The sequence below is a fragment of the Astyanax mexicanus genome, chromosome 11 (genome assembly GCF_023375975.1).
Source record: "Astyanax mexicanus isolate ESR-SI-001 chromosome 11, AstMex3_surface, whole genome shotgun sequence".
Classification (NCBI taxonomy): Eukaryota; Metazoa; Chordata; class Actinopteri; order Characiformes; family Acestrorhamphidae; genus Astyanax; species Astyanax mexicanus.
In genome coordinates, this window is record NC_064418.1 from 41,733,850 (window position 1) to 41,754,796 (window position 20,947).

A 20,947-nucleotide genomic window follows, 5' to 3' on the forward strand; every position below is an offset into this window, starting at 1 on the left:
AGGCACACTGGATTATATGGTGCATTAAGTGACACTAGTAAGGGTGCCTACTTTGAAGTTAGCAAGGGTGTCGCCATGTTTACCTACTAATGGGGAAGCTGGGGGAAGCGTCTAGGTAAACAAAGTAACAGTAATTGTTTAAAAAATAATTATTTCAAAGTCAAACGAGTTCTGGATGTTAATCTACACAGATTTCTCTCCTGAAAACTGTTCATTTAGGTGAGTGAAGCACTTCTGTTTGTTTGCAGTAAGTTTAAATGTCTATTACTTTGTCTAAGGATGAAAAAGTTTCACCAGCATTAAGGCTGGGTGCAGCAGCATTAGCATTAGCCGCTAAATGCAGCGCTAGCGGGACGTAAATGCCACATGATAGCTTTAGACTAAGGAACCCTAAGTGTTCTGGTAAGCCAGGGCGCTAATAGCTAGTAGTTCGTCCTACGTAGCTTGTTTTAACGTGGCAAAAACTCAGACTACAGTCTTATATACTCACCTCTGAACAGCGAAAGAGCTCACGTTGTAGTTAGCGGCTAAAGCTAATGCTGCTTAGTGCTGGAGAAACTTCACTGAAAACTCACTCTTTTAACATTGTACTTTAGCAGAGTGGCTTTACTGCTCCTTACAACCTGACTGATAAAATTCATACATAAGTCGCAACGGATTATAAGACACAATGTCAGTTTCTGGAAAATTAAAGGATTTTAAGTGTGCCTTATAAACTTAAAAATACAGTATACAGTATATTAGGCATAGGACAATAAATGATCACTGTATCATATAAAGTATATAATTTTGATCATATTGCATGGATACATGGCTACAAGCATCAATATTTATACTGAAACATGGGCGCTCCAATCTACCTAAATCTACCACCCCCCCCCCACCCAATTTGACTAACTAAAGTTACTGCTTCATTACTCCACATGGTGGTGCTAATCAAATGACTGGGGTAAACCAACAGTAAAGGCTATTGGTTGTCAAATTCTGTTACATTGACTCCAATAAATCCATAATTTCTGGTATTTGCTTATTTAGGAGAATTTTATCCTCCCTAGTGACACAGGTTCTGCAAAGTATTGTAGAAAATTGCCTTGTGATATATAAAGCATCACAGAATCACAGTTTAGTGACATAACCGTTATCATGGGCACCGTATCGTGATAATATCATATTATGAGATGCCCTATGATTCCATCATTACTAAATATATAAGAGCTGAACTTTCTCCAGAATGTCATGATATTAATCATTTACTTGTGTATCCATTATTGGAGTTAGGTCAACATTATTTGGGCACAATGTTCTACACCAAAAATGTCTTGTGGCATAATGACATTTTGTGAAAGCAGAAAAGTGAGTGAATTAAATTTTTTCACTGAACTCCCACTTTAATCATGTGCTTATGAATACCAAAGTATTGCCATGGGTACGACGGGCAAATTAAACCACCGCGCTGAGCGGTTAAGGGTCGTAGGAGTGAGGTCAGAGTGCCATCCCAAATCCCTTTTCATGTTTTGCAGCTGTCGTAATCAGCTTATTTTAAGGGATTAACATTTACATTGAGAAAGTTAATGGGGAAGCAGTTATCTACTGATTCCACACAAGCAGCATTTTTCACATCCAACTAACGTCAGCATAGGCTTATAGAAATTACCTCAGCCTCCGAAAGAAGTGTGACAGGTGGTTAAAAACAACAGAACGGCTCTCCACGTCACGATTTAATGCATCTTGATTGATTCAGGAGATGTGCGGGCTGTTTCAACCCCAGAAAACGCTTAAGGGAAATGAAGAAAATCTCAGTTTCAGTTTGCTGCTTGTAATGTTGATGAAATTTCACCATTACATCTCAATTTGAGCAGAATATGACAATATGAATATGATGACAACAAACAGAAGCATCTCATTTTCCTCTAAGTGCATTACTGAGGAACATGCTGCCTCATCTCCCAGTCAAAAACAGACATTAGGTGTTTTCTAACATGGAAATCAATTTTACTTGGGGAAAGAGCTCTGGAGGGAGACAGCGGGAGCACTAATGAATTCATTTGCTGCATTTGATTAGCACTGAGTGGAAGGGATAAGCTGTGGTGACATCTTTCTCTCCCTCGTTTCCTCCCTCTCTCTCTCTCTTTCCACATTGTATCAAGTTAATGATTTCATTGCTTGTGTGTGTGTGTGTGTGTGTGTGTGTGTGTGTGTGTGTGTGTATGTGTGTGTGTGTTGAATGCGGTTAGCGGCTAATGATATTCTTTCAGTTTGAAGACAGTGAGTGATGACATATGCCACACATATACACTGCTGAGGGTAATTGCTCATTCTGGAAATTGTGTGGGGTTATTATGTATGCATTATTCTACACTATTCTATACAGCATAGGACTCTCAAACATTATATAGGTGAAAACTATCAGTTGTTTTTTTCATTCTCTGTTTACCTGCTGTGAGTTCCTTACATGCTTATTTTCAAATTATTTCTAATTGTAATTAACTGTTTCTGATATTTAAAAAATAATAATATTTATATAGAAAGACTGTGAAGGCCATGGAAAACTATTGTGCACCTCTTGAGGTGGGCCATTGTGGCTTTAGAGGTGTTTGGGTCATTATTCTGCTGAAGAAGCCGTCCTCTTTGCATCTTCTAGATTCATTCTTTACTTTTCACAGTAAAAGCTTCTTGTGTCACTGGCTGCAAGGAAAACCCAAATCATGGTTCATCCACCCACATGTTATTGGAGAGGTGTGCTTTTCATTAATAATAAAAGCATTCTTATTACTCTTTAAAGAAAGGCATATTTGTTCAGGCATCATTGCACAATAAAACAGTGCAACATCATCATGGCATAGTTTACTAAATCTTCCTACACAAAACCTCCAAAAACATTTTTGTTGCATGCCATTTCTGCATTATGGGCATGAATTGTTTACATTTTTAGAGGAACCCATGGTTGCTGATTGTTAGGAAAAGGTTTAATGACTATAAGGACTAGATATGAGGACTAATTATGAACTATAAGCTATAGCCTTAACTAAGTTATTTGAGAGCTATTGGGCTGTCTAAACCTTTAAATGGAGCACATATCCTTTTTCCACTGTATACTGTACATAACAAAACAAATACACAAATGTAGCATTTTGCAAAGTTTATGTATTTTGGAGATCAGTTAATCTTTTACTCACTTTTTTTACAGTAACAAACGTGCCTAATCCTTTGTACTGTATTTTAAGAAAGTTTGTTTCAGATTACATAACAAACTGGCATGATCTGATGTGCGTAAGGCTTTGTATTCAACTGGTGCACTAGTTATGTGGTGTGTTTAATCTATGTTAAATTATAAAAAAGCAAACTTGGGGCATCCAGCATTTACTGCATGTATGAACTGTGTCTTTAATCATGTTTGGCACCTGAAGATATTTGAAAAAAGAATGTGTAGTAGTCTGCCAAATAAGTGAAAAAAGATAAAACTACCAAAGGCTACTTTACTTGAACTATTATTGAGCTTTGTCCATATGTCTGCTAAGGTGTTAAAATTAGTGTTTATTTTTTCTGTTTTTTTTTTTTTGTTACAATTTTTATTTCAATGCATCTCCAATTATTATTATTATTATTTTATTTATGGTAATGTTATTTCTGTTTAGATAGTTAATGTCAACAGTAGAACTACCATGGAGGGATTTTAGAAAAGATGGAGAACAAAATTAAAGTGGTAGCTAAATTTGTCAGTCAACCTCATAGGACAGAGCACAAAGTCACCTTCCTAAAATAATCGGCAAAATTGGCAATTAAATAATTTCCACGATTAAGAGCTCATCCCCATTAGTAAATGATGAGAGAGATTTTTATGATAATATAAAGTATAATTTATTTTTTCTGGTTGGTTTTACAGCTCGACTGTATGATAAACTATCCTTTTAAATAATTGCAATTTTTAAATTAACGTTAGATTTTAAATTAATTAATTAATTAATTTATTTTGTTTACTTAAAAGGAAGGTGCTGACATGTAGCTACTTGTCAGTTGTAATATACATACTCTAACATAGCTAGGTTAATTATTTCAATATAATTTAGCTAGCTTACTAACCTAACTAACTAGCTAATATTTTAACTACTAGTATTGTTAGATAACATTATAGATATTTGTTCAATATTAACCAGCCATAACTTTCACACACTCTCTACTAACGTAAAACGTCACATAAGCTTAGCTAGCGTTAGTTAACTACCTCTTAACTGAATGTATTATATAGCAGTTTTGTATATGTTCATTGTAAAATATATTAATTAAATATTATATAAATATATCGCTCTTTACCTGTTTAGCTAATCCGCCATTGAAAAAAAAACACTTCACGCGCTTCGTGTACAAAATGTAACCAAGGAGACTGATCCGCCCCTATTGGTCCATTTCAGATATTTTTGTCCAATCATGTTAAAGCCCGCCCTCTACCTGAACCAATCGCCGCGGTGGGTTGCCGATCCTGATCATGACGTCGCCGCTGCTCGTATCGCTCCGGAGTGGGAGCGGAGGGAAGCAGAGCATGGAGCCGAGTTTGGAGCGGCGGAGCTCGGACACTGAAGTGGCTCAGTAAGTCCACTCGCCGAGCACTTTTCGCGTGTTTTTGCGGGGCGCCGACTAGAAGAAGAGAGCCCTCCTTGAGGTATGGAGCTACTTAAGACGTTGTGTTTAAACATGAAGAAAATGCAGAGAAACAGTGTTAGAGTGTGAGTGTGCGGTTAAGTGTGAACTGGCTGGGCTGTGTGTGTGTTTGTAGGTTATATGTGTAGTTTTACTGTACTCTGGCTGCAAGCTTATGTTTGTTGTTCAGTTTGGGAAACTTGTGGTTTAACAGAGTTATTTTTTTATCGCTGGAAACGAACCTTAAAGACTTAATCTGTGATTTTTTTTTAACACGAAGCTGCACCACCATGAGCTATATCTATCTACCTTCCACAATACATATGGGATTTGAATTGCTGACTTTGGTGCCTGCAGGGTTTCTACACACTGTAAAGGAATTCAGTGGTGGTGTAATTTAGCTTAACGCTACTTCTCTAACTCAGAGAAAACGTAATTTCTCAGTTTAATAGGTTTTAATAGCTCCTCTTCTTGCGCTCGAGGGCAGCAGGCGATTAAAGCAGGCGTGCTCGAGGGCGAATGAGTGTCCAGGTGAGCTGCGTGCTGGAATCCGAGGAATGTGAGGTGGACGGAGGAGTCTGAGAAATGGGCGGGGCTTCTGCTTCTTTTCTGTGTGCATACACTGTGTGTTAACGCTGTCATCAATGCAATGCAAGAAACATTGTATATCTATTTTAGATGATTTCCTTGTTTGATATATTCTAACAACAACAACAACAAAAATAATTGGACCGCCTTTAGCTTTAATTGTGGCACACATTCACTGTGGCACTATTTCAGTAAGCTTCTGCAGTGTCACAAGATTTATTTTAATCCAGTATTGCATTTTGTTAATTTTCCCCCAAGATCTTGCAGCAGCATTGATGATGATGGTAGAGTCTGACCGCTGCACAAAGCAGCTCTTCTCCGTCCAGCACATCCCAAAGATTCTCAATGAGGTTAAGGTCTGGACTCTGTGGTGAACTCTCTCAATCCATGTGTAAAAATTATGATCTCATGCTCCCTGAACCCTGAACTCTTTCACAATTCCAGCCCCATGAATCCTGACATTGTCATCTTGGAATATGCCCATGCCATCAGGAAAGAAAAAATCTATTGATGACATAACCTGGTCTATATTTAGTATATTCAGGTAGTCAGCTGACCTCATTCTTTCAGCACATACTGTTGCTGAACCTAAACCTGCAGACCAACTGCAGCATCAACCTTTTTTTTGGCCAGGCAGTGTATATCAATATGCTTAAGAGTAAACGCAGTATCTAAAAAAAAAAAAAAGAAAGAAAAAAATTAGAGCTGGGAGGTTAATTGAATTGATTTGATTAATCATACTACTGTTTTAATATACTTTTCAGAATGGAATATTGGACATTGTACATCTTTATTTATAGAGTGAATCTCAGTTGTTTGACATCTACTTCTGTCAGAAACCTGTAAAAAACTCTTTTATGTGGCAGTGATTTTTTTTTTTTTACACTTTTCCTAAACTGAAATGTAAGGAGTTATGTTTGCACTCTGTTTAATATAAAAAAATATGTACCTGTAAGCTTGAAGAGCTTGAACTGTTTACAATTCGTAAAAAAAAAAAAAAAAAAGAAATTAAATGTATAGGAAAATATATAAATTATTTATAAATATATACATTATGCTGTTTGTTTACTAAAAACTATTGTTATGTAAGATCATAATCGAGAATCGTAACACAGCAGGCTATTAATTTAAATACTGAATACCCAATTGAGAAAAATCCAAAAGTGGATCAAGCATGCTTCACATGGAGCAGCAGCAGCAGAGATTGCATTTTTTCAGAGGTGCAGTAATTATCTGGGTAACATGCCGGATTAAACTGCACCTGCACAACCACTTCGCTCAAACAAAACCCTTTCAGAGGACAAGACCACCTATTCTCAAGGGCCTCTTTCTAGTTGTTTTGCTCTGCATTCATTACTTTATTCTGACCTGCCCAAATGAATGTGATTGCTGTCTTCAGGCCTGCCCAAATCAATCGCACCAGCACTAAAAACAAATCAGAGCTTGGATTAACTGGACTAGAAAGGGCAGGTGTGAAAACTTCCTAAGTTCTTCTTGGTTTTTGTTGCATAAATGCCGTCAAATCTTCATAACATATGTTCTAACATCTAGCGCATAGCATTGATTTAAAAAATCATGTCTTTCTGCCGTCTTTGATGATTTCCTCTTTTTCACATCATCTAAAATTGAACCGTCCATCAACCTGAAACAGCGGTGTCTCCGAGAATGCATGTGGAGCTTATTGGGTCTATTTATTCCATTCAAGTGCACACATAAATGGTGGCAGAAGCAGAGAAATGCTGCTGTGAGGAAAGGATGTACCCGCAGCCGAATGCGTAGCTTATTCCTACCACACATCTATAGAGCTGGGGGTAATTACTCTTCGGGAAATTGTGTGGGACTGTTTTTTTTTTTTTTTTTCAGAGTGATGGAGCTGATGTGTGCAGTGTAGATTGCTCTTTAATATTACGTAATGTTCTGTGCTTCTGAAAGCTATAAATTGCGTATTTGTACAGTACCTGTTGAAAAAGCATTACTTATACAGAATACTCTTCAGAATGAATTAATCTGCTGTTGGATTCTTTCCCAGAGCAGTGTTCTGTGGGCTGCTACTGTACAGGCTGTAGTATAGGATGCTATATGAACACTGCTTATCTTACTGCCTGTATCTGATTCTGTATCCTGTATCTCTTTTTTTGACCTAATTTATATCACTGCTGCTGCTCTTCCCTGATTTATGCTGAGCTGTAGATATAAAAGCAATTCCGTTTAGTGTTATATGTATAGTGGTTTTGTATAACACACACTGTGCCAATGCAACCATGCAGAAAAGCAAATCTAACCCCCTTATGATCAAGCCAGTGGAGACAGTGGCAGGAAAAGGGGTTTGCTGCTCATCAGAGTGCAGTAAATACATTATCAAATGTCAGATTAAAGCACTGACCAATTGTAGATGTCAGTCTGAAGCGTTTAAATGACCTCTCTGCTCTGAATTCTGGTGAACAGTGATGCTAATAACTAATAATTTGGCTTTTTGAGACATTAACATTTAGATTAAGTTCACATATGAAGAGGTAAAACTGTGAGAAATAGCCTTTATTGGTCAGTTTTACAGAATAATTACAAAGCTAAGTTAACTCATTAAACCAAACCATTGTTTGGCAGGTTTACTTGGTTTGCCAAGAGCTGTACTAGACTCTGGCCTTCAATTCCCCACCACTGTTATGAATTATGAAGTACATACTCTTAGCTATTTATAGTAGATTGTAGCAGTCTCAGTTTCATATAGTGGTCATCTTTTGTTGCGCTTGCCTCTAGTAAGAAATCACTGTAATTTCTCACACAAGAGAAATAGGTCTGTTATTAACCTTTGCATTTGCGGCATTTCTCTGATACACATATCCAGACCCAATCATGTTACACCAGTAGGGGACTGTGGTGTTTGTCTTGTTCATACCAGGGATGCAACTATTGTTTTTTTTTTAGTTGACTAATCTAATGATTATTTTTAAATTAGTTAATTGGTCAACAATTGTTTCTGCCTTGCCCTCTATCACTTTAAATGTGGGATTTAAAACCCCTGTAAATGCCTGGATGTTTAAATGTGTGGATATTTAATGAGTAAATAATTATGTCAACTTTTGGAGAGACAGACCAAGTCAAGTGTTTTTACACCTGTAGTTTGTTTCTCTAGTCTTAATCCGGGAAGTTTGATACATTGGAACATTTTCCCCTTTTGATTTGCTTTCACACAAGGAAAATCACAAGCGCAACTTGACATTCTACAACAAACCACGTGTGCCAGATTTCTCTGCTCATTAGTTAGAGCTGTCTTGGGTAGAAGCAACAAAGTAAATACAGGAAGATGGTTCTGTGTTTTTAAAGGTTAAAAAAGTGGCATCAAAGTATTCGGTTGCAAAGTACAGTGGTTAAAGAGGTACAAAAATGAGTCCAATGATGACTTCACTGGAAAGATAATCTCTCAATGCTTGATTGGTGTAGACAGAGAATGAAGAAAGGCCTTGGCATTGTATCAGCTGACTGAAACAGTAAAATATGGAGCTCTAAATGTGTTTTGGTTCAGCCTATAAAAACATATTTTGTACTTTAAATTAATACAGAAGCAAAGTGATAAAATTAAAATGACATAAAATAGATAAAATTTCTTCAATCTCAATTTTTAACTCTTTTGGAAATCTGATGCTTCGCCTGTAAACCTTTACTGTATTTATAGAATTACTAAATTAGTGCTGTAATGTGGAAACACTCATGTGGAACTGACTGGTTTCATTGCACATGTGCATGTTGTTTCTTCTCTAATATCAGTGTTACTAAAGCTAGTCACATGAAAATAAATATTTAAAGCAACATTAATCTTAAATCATATCTTATAAACATAAAAGCTTCGATCACATGTTAATGCACCACTGACTTTAATGTGGAGAAAGGCTTCTCTCTCAGTCCCATCTCTTAACAATCCATGAGGGTGAGCTCGAAGAGTGATTTGGATTAACTAAAAACTTCATAAAATTGATTTGCTCTCCCAGACTGTACAAAGAGCATGGAAGCAAAAATACCAATCCTCATTTTATTCTGCTTTAAACACACTTTATATTGTGTGGCTCAAAACGAAGGTCAGCAGCTGTTATTTGCAGGATTGTTTCATGCATGAAATCAAAGCAGTTTGCTTCACTCTTCCGCAGCTACACAGAAGCCCTGGTTTAAAGTGTGCGAGAATGTTGAGTGCGATGCTGTGAGATTGCAACTGTGTATTTCAGTATTCCTGTTTTCCAGAACACCTAGTTCAACTGGTGAATGACCTGATAAGGAGCTGATGTGTGGAATTGGAGTGTGCTGGAGTAGCAAAAGCATGAAGCTGTGCAGTGCTGTGTTCCTCTGAAACGGAATGGGGAGTAACGTTGCATTAAAACACCTCATCCACTGCAACCACACAGCCTAGCGTTGTGATAATGCTTTTTTTTCCACTTCGTTTCTCATTCCAAGAATGTGGCATACTTGTGCGCATGGCTGTTGGCTGCGAAGCTGATTCGGCGGCCTAATCTTTCCATTCTGGATGGAAATGAAGCTAGGTGGGAGGAAGCGTTCTCTCATGTGTGCCGTTTAGGCTTTATTCCACACGCTGCTGTCAGAAAGGAAGGAAATCCCCGCTGCTGGCAGATTTGCAGAAGATTAGGTCTCCGTTTTGCGCTTTTTTTTATTTAAAACTAAAAGCTTTGCTTTAAAATGGGTTTTCAGTGTTTTTTAACAAAGTAAATGGCTGCATTCAGGACCATAACAGCTCTCAGAACTAGCTCAATGCTGAAACTGCTGAGCAGATGGTTCCTTTTATGTGTAGGGCTTTCTGTTATTGTTTTGGTTGCCTTTACATGGCACATGGTGTTGTGGTCAGTTATTAAGCAATAATATAGTGAGTTTTTTATCTCTTTTTTGGGGGATTTTTTTTTCGTTTTGCTTTCGTTTTTATTTTCTTTTTGTTTTACATTGACTTTACTGCAGCTTTTAAATTAAACATAACCTCCTTGTATTTCAGTAAAGAGAAACTTTGGACTTGAGAAAACACAGTGGACCAACACCAGCTGATGACATGGCTCTCCAAACCATCAATGACCATCAGTAAATACTGCATTTTATTTGAAAATCAAGGGAGCAGAGTCTGGAGGAAGAGTGGAGAGACACACAGTCCAAACTGCTTCAGGTCTAGTGTGAAGTTTCCACAATCCACCAAGTGATGGTTTGGAGAGACAAGTCATCTGCTAGTGTTGATCCACTGTGTTTTATCAAGTCTAAAGTCAGTGCAGTGTTTTTCTGAAAAATCTTACAGCACTTTATGCTTCCCTCTGCTGATAACATTTATGGAGATGCGGATTTCATTTTCCAGCAGGATTTGGCACACTGCCCACACTGCCAAAAGTGTTAATTGGTCCTCTATATTATTAAAATTTTTGAAGACACTGACTTTTGCGTTTTAGTTGGCTGTATGCCATAATCACCAACAATAAAATAAATAAAACTGAGTTTTCTACTGAAATAATGTTATTAAATCATTTTCAATCATTTTTTTGACATTCATACACTGTGAATGGGAATTTATGCTGTTTTAAGATGCGTAGATTTGTTGCACGTTTGAGTTACAGATTCATCCTTTTTTTTTATTTATTTATTAAATTTTCCTCTGATGTCTGATCCAGCAGCTTCATCTGATATGATATGAGCTCAATCTCCATCAATACATACATGACATCTCCGCTGTGTGTTTGAGTCTGAGGGTGGGCAGGCAGGCAGGTGGGTGAGTGGGTTATTCTCATAGACCGACCTTTTCTCCTTTGCCTGCTTTATGCTTTAAACACTGCATTTATTAAAGCAAGCACTGCAGTGTTCCAGTTTTCCCCTTAGATTACTGCAACAAAAAATCCACCTACAGTTTGGACAGTGCAGATAAGCCGAGGTGAAATTGCGGGTTTATCTGGAAATGAGCTCAGAAGTTGTTTCGTGCTCCTGCTGACTGGGTGTTTTTAGCTGGGTGGAATCTCTTAAACTCGAAGGCTGTCATGTTGCTTTAGATTTTTCTTTTTTTTTTTTTTTGGGTGGGAACTAAAACCCACCCTTGTAGCTTTTTTATTTATTATTATCTCTATTTTTTTTCTTATTTTCTTGTCTCTGGTCCAGAACTGTGTGACAGCCTGACGGACCACATTAAATGAATTCCCTGTTATTAATGCTGATTCACCATTCAGCTTTCAGTCTCTGGCAGGTGGCCATGTTTCGCAGTGTGAGCGGATCCAGTCATCTTGGCGAGCGTCCAGTCCTAGAGAACCCGCAGGAGGCCATTGACAGCACTACCTTTTGGATGGAGTGCTGAAACGTGATCTCTCTCCTTACTGCTTATTTATGTCTAGGGCTGTATTTTTAGCCTCTTCTGTGTTTATTATCGTAGTAAACCGACTTGAGTCGTCATGAATGGCACTGCAGTACGTCCCAGCACATCTGGGCATGCCTTGTGCTCTGTATGCCATCTACGCACTGGCGTTATATAAGGCTGCCTGTAGGAGATTGCGTGTCATCAGTCTTTGTCGCTTATAGACAGCTGAGGTCATGTCCATGCCACAAATCATCTCGCAGAGCAGCAGCAGCAGAAGACCATGGCGTTTATTTATGTTCTTGTCCTCGTTTTGTGAGCAGATCTGGTCATGAATTGATACTTAGTTTGATGTACTGAGAGTTGAATTGGTTCTAATAGCTTTCTAAAGCTAAAAGCTTTCTACCTTTCCATGGGAAGTGTGTGCGTTTTGTATGTGTGTGTGTGTGGAGTGAGTGAGTGAGTGTTGGAGAAGGCTTCCTCGTGATGCACATTACCTCAGTAAACCTCCCCACAGCTGACTGAACTTGTGTTTGCAGGAATTCAGCTAATCAGGCAAATTGAGAATTGGAAATTTCTCCTGACGGGCCTGGAGACAGAGAGCAGCCGGATATATACAGCAAAATATTCAGACACAAAAACGTCTTTGTAGGATTGTTGTTTTACAACAGAGCACTCTTATCCAATTTCTGCCACGGTAAAGGCTTGTTCAGCACATTCTCCAACACAGGCCTGCAGATAGAGTTGAGTAGGAGCTTTGGATTTGGATTTACACCAACATTAAAATGCAATATGTTATGTAGTAAATAATAGATTGTAATGAATTGTATTGTATTTCCCTCTTGTGAAGTGCTCTTCTCTCCCCCTGCTGGAGTTCTCTTTAGCCTTGAACACAAGCAAATACCCTGCATGCCTTTGTCTCTGGGCAGCTATTGTTTCTTTGCTGAAAGAAACAAACACATTGTCTTATTTTTATTTATTTATTTATTGGTAGTGTAAAAGCACAAACACTGTAATTCAGTACGGGAAGTTTGGAAGATTTGAGTTAGGACACAGGAGTTTGCTGTGTTTGTCCTCGTCTCTTTTGTTATCCTGTATTGGTGTGAATGTTCTGCCGCCAAGTTGAGGCCAGCTTATATCTAACACGAACTGACATCAGTTGAATAGTTCTTAGCGCCCCCTTTAGTGGGTTCTCCTGCCTTCATTCTTCATTTCTGCCCTGGTGGCAGTAACTGTGCCACTGCTTATGAGTAGTTTGCAAAGAACACAACAGTATCATCCTTATTCCTGTCTTTGCCTTATTCCTTTGGTCTTCTCCTTAATGTTAACTCCATCACCCGAAAACTAGCTAGTTAGGGTGGGCGATATGGCTCTAAAATAATATCACGATATTTCAGGGTATTCTTGCGATAACGATATACTTGGCGATATAGGAAAACTAAAATAATTTATTCATTTCAGGAATATAGTATAATAGTATAACAGAATAATCATAATGTGGCAAAATAAATAATATAATGCAGCAAATAATATTGCAGAATATTTAGTACGTGCATATAAACTGCAAACTAAAACAATTATACAATAAATACACCTAAAGCTTCACAGTAAATAATAGACTACTTTTAAGACAGAACAGCCCTATTATCATGATATGGATTTTTAATATCATGATATTTCTGTGTCACGATATATTGTATACAATAGAATTTTGCCCACCCCTACTAGCTAGCATATAGTTTACTTTTAGAGGAAGGGATGCACCAAATATTTTTAAACTGAAATATTTCATTCAAAGAGTGCAATGTAAATGAGTCAAGGTCAGTGCAGTGTTTTCTTGGAAAATCTTACAGCACTTCATGCTTCCTTCTGCTGACAACTTTTATGGAGACGCAGATTTCATTTTCCAGCAGAACTTGGCACACTGCCCACACTGCCAAAAGTACCAATTGGTCTTATATAATTTAAAAATTTTCTGAGACACTGATTTTGGGGTTTTCATTGACTGTAAAAAAAAAAAATAATAAAAAAAAAAATATTAACACCCAAAACGTATAGTATACACCTATATAATGTATGAGTTTTATCTTTTGAGCTGAATTACTGAAATAAAGTTGCTTTTCAATTAAATTCAAATTTTTGAGATGTACCTGTATTCCAGTGTTCCCCTAATAGAAGATGAACAACATGTTGAATATTCAGTCCTTAGCCAGTTGTTTCATTTTGTTCGATTTTGGTTTTGTCCAAAGTGTTTAATTTAGAAAACCACTTTATAACTTAAGTAAAAATATTGTTAATCTTTTATGGCAATAGACATCCCTAATTTGGTCCTAAAGCAATTACCCAAACCAAATCCAACTCTCTTTTGTCTCTTTAAGCTATAGCAAAGCAACTTCTTTGAAAATAAATTAAATAAAGAAAATACTGAATGAGAAGGTGTCTTCTAACTTTTGACTGGTACTGACTGTATTACCATGAACACAAGGCACTAGTCATTCTTATTAATCGTAAAAATAAATATCAAATAAATGCATTATTTTATCATATCAGTGAAATTAAGAATTTAGTTTGATACACTTGTATTTGCTACAGAACAAAATGCAGTGTCTGATGTTGTTTCTTTCATTTCTAACAGAGTCCTCTTTACTATTCATTGCAAATCTAATGCGTATTGCCTGCTCTAACCATTAGTTATTAATCATCAGTGGAAGACTTTTCAGCAAATGGTTTGTTGAACAAAAATGCCACTTCCTGCCCTCATTTTATTAACATGTCCAGTTTCTCCTTTTTTTCCATCGGGCCTTTTGCTCTTCTCCTCCCCAGACACTGGAAGCGCATTCTGTGGGGCAATAGGCTGTTCCTTGAGGGAAACCACAAGTAATAGAGTGCAGAAATTCCTTGTGGGGTATGCAATATACACCCCCCTTTTATCACTCTGTGGCTTTTCTGGGAAGTGAGCTGAAGGTAGTGCAATATAAACATACTTTTAGTTATGAAATCTGTAGCAGGGAAGATGAGTCTTGGGTCTAGAACATTTCTTCAGTTCTAGGTGTAAGCAGATTGTTATTCTGCAGTGAAATCGACCAGAAGATGGAGAGAAATGAAGCTTTATGAAATCAAAGCCAGATATTTACACCTTCTACACTGGCCAGCACAGCAATATAGCACACAGCTATATGATTAGCCTGATTCTGATTTTGGTAGGTGAAATTTGGGCTGGGCATGGATGCTGGATTTAAAAATGTTATTAATTAACCAATGAAACTGAACACTGCCAGTCAACAGACAGTGATTATTAATACATTAATATTAGTAATGATGATAATGAACACTTTGCATTCATCTACATACAAATCTCTCTCTTACAGTAAGAAACAGACATTGTTAGATTTCCCTTTTTTAGCAGTCATATTAACAATCCTCTCAGAAAGTGTTATTCATTATTCCTTATTATTATCTTCACCTCCACAGTTACTGTTACTATACTATTACTAATTCTTAATTCCATAGAAAACTGGAGAAACAGTATGCATACCTAAAACACTTGCTTTGCTTAGCAGCACTGTGGCTTAGTGGGTTCAAGTCCCTATCTTGGTGGAGTTTCCATGTTCTCCCCGTGTCTGTATCGGTTTCCTCAGGGGACTCCAGTTTCCTCCCAAAGTCCAAAAAATCAGAGATCAGGTCAAATGGATAATCTAAAAATACCCAGAAAATGTAATACTCTAAATTGATCTGGTATGTATGTGTAAAGTGTGTGGTATGTATATAAGCTTGTGTATGTGTGTGTGTGTAAATTAGGTCTGTCACAATTGTAAAAAATGGCAAACGATATTGTGTCCCAAAAATCATTGCGATAAACGATATTGTTGGCATTTTTAGACCACTAATTTGGCACTAATAAAATAACATAATACCATAACAAAGGAATTAACCCTTTTAAACAGTGCGGAGGCATTAATTAATTCATTCATTCATTGCTATGTTCCTCTCAATTTGTGTAGGCATCAATTATTTTACATGTTACATGGTTTAAGTAATCAGAGTTTTTATAAAGCTTTGTAAATAGCCTGCAACTAACAAGTTATCTGAGAGATCACATTTCTTGAGGTGCCCACCTTTTAGCTTGGTTCTTCATTCCCTCGAAAACTGTACAGAACTACAATAAACAAACAATAATTTATTACACAAAATAATTTTATGCTAGAAGAGGTTGAGCAGGTTGAATGTTGCTAAATTGTGTCTAATTGTGAAATAGTTGTGAAATACAAGAATGGGAAATGTTTTTTTTTTTTAAATAGGTGATGATTTATTAAGCTGTAGGAGATGTGTCATGCTGTTTTATTAGTTTCATTCTTACTACTTAACGGCCAATAATCTGCGTCATCTAATCATCTGAAGCTTCTTTACACAGAATTTCGTAATAGTGTGTAACTGTTAATAAATGTTTGGATGAAAATCTGGCTATTGAGGCCTCACTTATTAACACTTATTTAGATGGCTTGACCAATCAGGAGCCCCTCAGTGATCATTTCATTTGATAATACCAATACCAATATGTTTCTTTCTGACATTGTTGTGCATCCCTAGCACCACTAGTATCTTCTTTGATATGCATTCATTATGATTTTGATGTATCTTTTAGGTTTAGATGAGTAACTTGTTGTTTAAAGTTATATATATCCCTAGTAGGGGTGTGCCATATCGTATCGTACACGATAATACCGCCAAAATGTTTCGATATCGTGAGCCATATTATACCCTGAAATATCGTGCCATATCACCCACCCCCAATTGTCACACCAAGGTACTACTTTTATGCTGTTTTTATCAAAAGAAAAATTCACATTGTTCTCATTTCCCATTATATATCTACTAGAGACCGATTATATATGTCCAGTATTGTTTATTTTACTTTAATCCTGGATATATGGAGATATGTAGAACGCATTATTAGTACCATGACATTCTGGATCGTTGACTTCTGTTACAAGTCTGAGTCATTTCTGGTATTTTTTTAAATCTCAGTTAAGGGTGTGCTATATCATATCACGTGCAATAAGAAAATTTAATATTCATTTTGGTGCACTAGTGTATTCTTGAAATCATTTTTTAATTCGGTATTTCTTACTATCGCCAAAAGTATTGTTATCGCGAAAATACCATGAAATATCGTGATATTATTTTAGGGCCATATCGCCCACTCCTAATCCCTAGTGTCTTTTCCACTAGTGGTTTTTGGAACTGTTTTGCAGCTTAGCTAATCCTCAGAAGAGCGAGTAGATTTACTGGATCACTAATCGAATCAGCCGTGACAGCCTTAAGTGCTGCTGCATATTATTAATTAACAGGAACCACCGTGGGAACACAACCTCTGAACTCTTGGACTTTTTTAATTTTGCATGAGCTGAAGATGTGTGGATTCCACTTCCAGACATCTTTATGTTCCTGCTCAGTTATTACTAATTCAAAGAGATTGTCAAAAGTGTGTGTGTGAGTGTGAGTGTTTTGGATCTCATAAGCCCACGAGTGCGCTGTGGCATTTGGAATTATTGAGGCATTATTTATGAGCAAGGCCGCTCGCTGATCGCACTCTGCGTAGATTCTGTGGTTGGCTCCTGGATGGCAGGATGTAGCTGAGAGCACAAAACCGTGTCAGCGCTTTGGGAGATTAGACTCACAAAAGAGTTTTGTCCTGCAGCCGGACCGCCATAGAGACGTCCCTCAGGACGGGTGAAGCACGGGGCGGCGAGCTACAGCTGGACTGCTGGCGAGAACAGCGGTGGATTTTTGGGAGGAAAAAAGGACTTTATTATAGAGCGTGGATAACTCCAGACCGCCGTCACAGGCCTTGGCTTCTTCTTGGCAGCGGAGTCTTAGGTGGTATGCATGGCAACTTGGTAAATATTTCAGCTGGCTTGGCTCGCCGCTGTCCGAGGCCGTTCTCTGCTTACGGAGCTGAAGTAGAAAAGGGCCGCAGGGGACAGCGGAGTCTTGCTGCTGTGCTCTACAGTAATGACAGATCCTCTGGGGAGTTCTGCTGCAGTTGAAGAACGCTGGACTGTCTTCGTGACATGCTTTGACTTGGCATGATGAGTGGACACTTTTTATGCATGATGTCATCGTCATATCCCCGTAAGTATCAGATTTTCAGCTGCTGCGGTAGCTTTCACTGTTGTACAGATAATGTAAGTACTGTGCAGTACTGTGAAGTAGACAGGGGATGGAATACATGGGAGGAAATACTGCTTTTTCTTATGCTTCATCTTTTCCAAGATCTTGATTCTCTTACGAAGATAAAACCTTGCTGAATGCAGAGAAAAATGCACAGGAACACAGGAACAAGTATGAAATGTGCTATCTCAATTCTGTACAGCTGCCAGGTTTAGCTTGGTCAATGCTCGCTGATCTCTGCTCACTGCTTTTTAACACCAGCATGAAATTCTGCAGAGCATGAGGGTTGATTTCACTCGGACTCTCAAAGGACATGCATGGATTCCCGCGGTGTCGCCTTACGCTACAAAGTCAGCGGGTTTAAAAAACCCACAAATTCAGATGTGCTGGTATGACACCCTTTTAATAAATGCATTCAACTAGTATAAATGTGCAGATGCAGGCACACACAGCTTGTCTAGTGTAGGACACTGTGTAGTAGATAAACATAATCTATGCACTGGCACCATGCGTGATGCCAGTTGTGAACTAGATGGGTATAAAATTCCCAGGAACTTTGTTCTATGGAACAATGGTTCTCCATTCAACATTTCTGGGATAAGGTGTGGATGAGTTGTGGACATATTGTGAATATATAGATAACAAATTTAGTCATTTATTTTTTTTGTTAGGATGTTCCAAGTAATACTAAAGTCATCTAATCTATGCAGAATAAAAACAATTGGAATCATTTAATTAAAAAAGTGTTAAACCAGAATATATTTTATTTTTTAGACTTGTTTAGATGACAGCTTTGCACATCTTGGCTGGATTTTCTCAGTCAGTTTTATGAGGTTGAGTCACCTGTAAATCAGGCTTTCAGTTAACAGCTGTGCTGAACCTGTCAAGAATTAATTACTTACATTTCTTGTCTTTTAATGTGTGAGAATTGAATTAAGAGCATCAGTTGTAAAGTTGTGAAGAGGTAGAGTTACAGGTATACAGTAAATTGCTTTATTTTAATAATGTTCTAAGTACATTACTAAGTAAAAAGAACTTTGAAAGTATCCTCAAGTGCAGTTCCAAAGACCATCAAAAACACTGATGAAACTGGCTCTCATCAGGACTGCCTCAGCAAAGGAAGAGCAAGAGTCACCTCTGTTGCACAGGATAAGTTGATCAGAGTTACCAGCCTCAGAAACCACAAGTTAACAGCCCCTAATAAGAGCATCTAAATGTTTGTTTAACACTTTTAGGTTACTACATGATTCTTTGTGTGTTCCTTTGTAGTCTGGATGACTTGAGTATTATTAGCAAACATTGAATGAAAAAGTGTTTCCAAGCTGTTGAGTGGTAAAATAGCTGTGCATATTTTTACTGTACATCCAGATGTTTATGTACACCTAATGAATGAACCCATAACATCCTGGAACAGTGGAGTTGTGTTTTTTGGAATGATGGCTGTCCATTCATTGCCTCACAGTAATGCTTAGAAATTTTGTACAACACGTCCCTAGACAGTAGAGACATATCTTTTTTTTTTTTTTTTTTTTTTTTTTAATTCCCTTGATTTTGAAAGAAACAATACATAAGCAATGTAATGTGTCTCCAACCCCCAACCTTTGTTTTCAAATTGCTTTGTATTCTTTGTGAATGTCTGTGAACTCTAATTGCATCTGTTTATTATTGTTCTGATCTCCGGCTTTAATGAAACATAGCCTGCATTTTTGGAGAAACGATCCGTGTCGTTGGACGTCTTCCACTCCAAACTAAAAGGAAGGGAAAAAAGGAGTGGAAAAAAGAAGAGTATGTGCTGCTGCCCAACTGCAGAGCAAGTCCTTGAATAACCTATAATTTGCTGACATTTAGCAGAGTGTAAACTCAGCAATAGCTGTCATGCTAACAGTAATCCATAACATAAGGCCAAACTCAGTTTTAACCCTTAACTTCTGTATCTCAGTAGAGAGCATTACTTTTGTTTTTCTATAGACTTTGGTTCTTAACTTGAGTTCATATGTAGTATATGGACAAAAGTATTTTCACACACCAGTTTTTTAATAATTTCTTCTTAAATCTTTTTTTTTGTTTTTCGAGTAGCTGTCTACTGTCCAGGGAAAGCTTTCTGCTAGGTTGGAACATTGCTGTGAGAATTTGATTGCATTTAGGAAATAGAGTTTTGGTAAGGTCACCATTCCTCTTCATCCCCAACTCTCCAACTCAAAATCCCAAAAATACTGGATGGAGCCCCTTGATTCCATAGAACACACAGTTCCAATGCTCCACAGCTCAATGTTAGAATTGGCATTAGACCTGGCATTAGGCATGGTGCCAACAGGTTCATGTGTATCTGCTTCAGACAGAGAGCCCTGCAATTACACGTCTCTGGCAGCAATGGGTGCAACTTATAGTATCTAAATGCATTGTTTTATACAGGTTATTTACTTATATTTGGATATACTGAACAAAGCAATCTGTCTACCCTAATGCCCGGATCAGAATACAGCATTTTAGCCTGATTTTGACCAGATTTTGTCGGAGCCGACAAGTTGCATGCGTTGGACCCGAATTTCAGTGTCGCGAGCGACAAAGGTCCATGTAGTGTGAAGCAGTCAAAGAGCAGTAATTTGATGGCGACGGCGTCGGAGCGTCCGGCGGAAAGTCTAGCATGTTAGAATTTTTGTATTTTATTGCCTAGTTTGTCATGCTCTGCGACCTGCTCCCTGACTCTGACCAATAGGAAGACAGAGCGTTCTGTTCGCAGAGATTCAAACGTGGCAAAAGAAAAGCGGCACAGTGCTCCTGCAGTTCGCTGGACCAGCGAAACAGAAGAATAATCTACTAATCATCTAATAATCTACTTCATTCATGAGATATTCTGTTTACATGCAGTAAAATCTAAGTAGCTACATCTTTACCATACCTTAAGTTCTCTTTGAAATAAGTTACACAAAGCATGTGACATCCTCTTTGGGTCACCCAAGAATGAGCCCACAGACGCAAAACGCTTCTGTAGCTATAAAACATGAAGGACCTTTTTGGAAAAAACCCACCAGGGAAGATTTTAAAGTTTTTATCGGATCTTAATCTTAAACATCAAATTTGACACATATGTAGTAACGTATGTAATCTTTAAATCAACTGTACTATATCTACACATATAAAACCAAGTGCATGCCACAAATAGCCTAATTCTGTGCTGGAGTGGCAATAAAACCCCAACAACCAACCATCTGTAGTTATAACCATTAGATTCTATCC

At 37.7% G+C, this 20,947-nt stretch overlaps 2 protein-coding genes across 5 annotated transcripts in view; one reads left to right on the plus strand and one right to left on the minus strand.

Annotated features, from left to right (window-relative positions):
- LOC103025319 (coiled-coil domain-containing protein 148) overlaps window positions 1–4,388 on the minus strand; it is a 112,969-nt gene extending 108,581 nt beyond the window's left edge. Inside the window, exons 1-2 of one of the 3 annotated variants that reach the window (XM_022680135.2) lie at window positions 4,312–4,388; window positions 1,655–1,774 (exon numbers count right to left, since the gene is read on the minus strand). The gene's annotated coding sequence lies outside the window, so the exon portion shown is untranslated. Of the gene's footprint in view, window positions 1–1,654; window positions 1,775–2,560; window positions 2,692–4,311 lie in introns of those variants that run through there. The other 2 variants (XM_022680136.2, XM_022680137.2) reach the window with 2 other exon arrangements.
- Window positions 4,389–4,505: 117 nt separating this feature from the next.
- The window catches only part of LOC103023932 (plakophilin-4), a 178,789-nt gene continuing 162,347 nt past the window's right edge, over window positions 4,506–20,947 (plus strand). Inside the window, exon 1 of one of the 2 annotated variants that reach the window (XM_022680133.2) lies at window positions 4,506–4,657. The gene's annotated coding sequence lies outside the window, so the exon portion shown is untranslated. The remainder of the gene's footprint in view (window positions 4,658–20,947) is intronic. The other variant, XM_022680134.2, reaches the window with a different exon arrangement.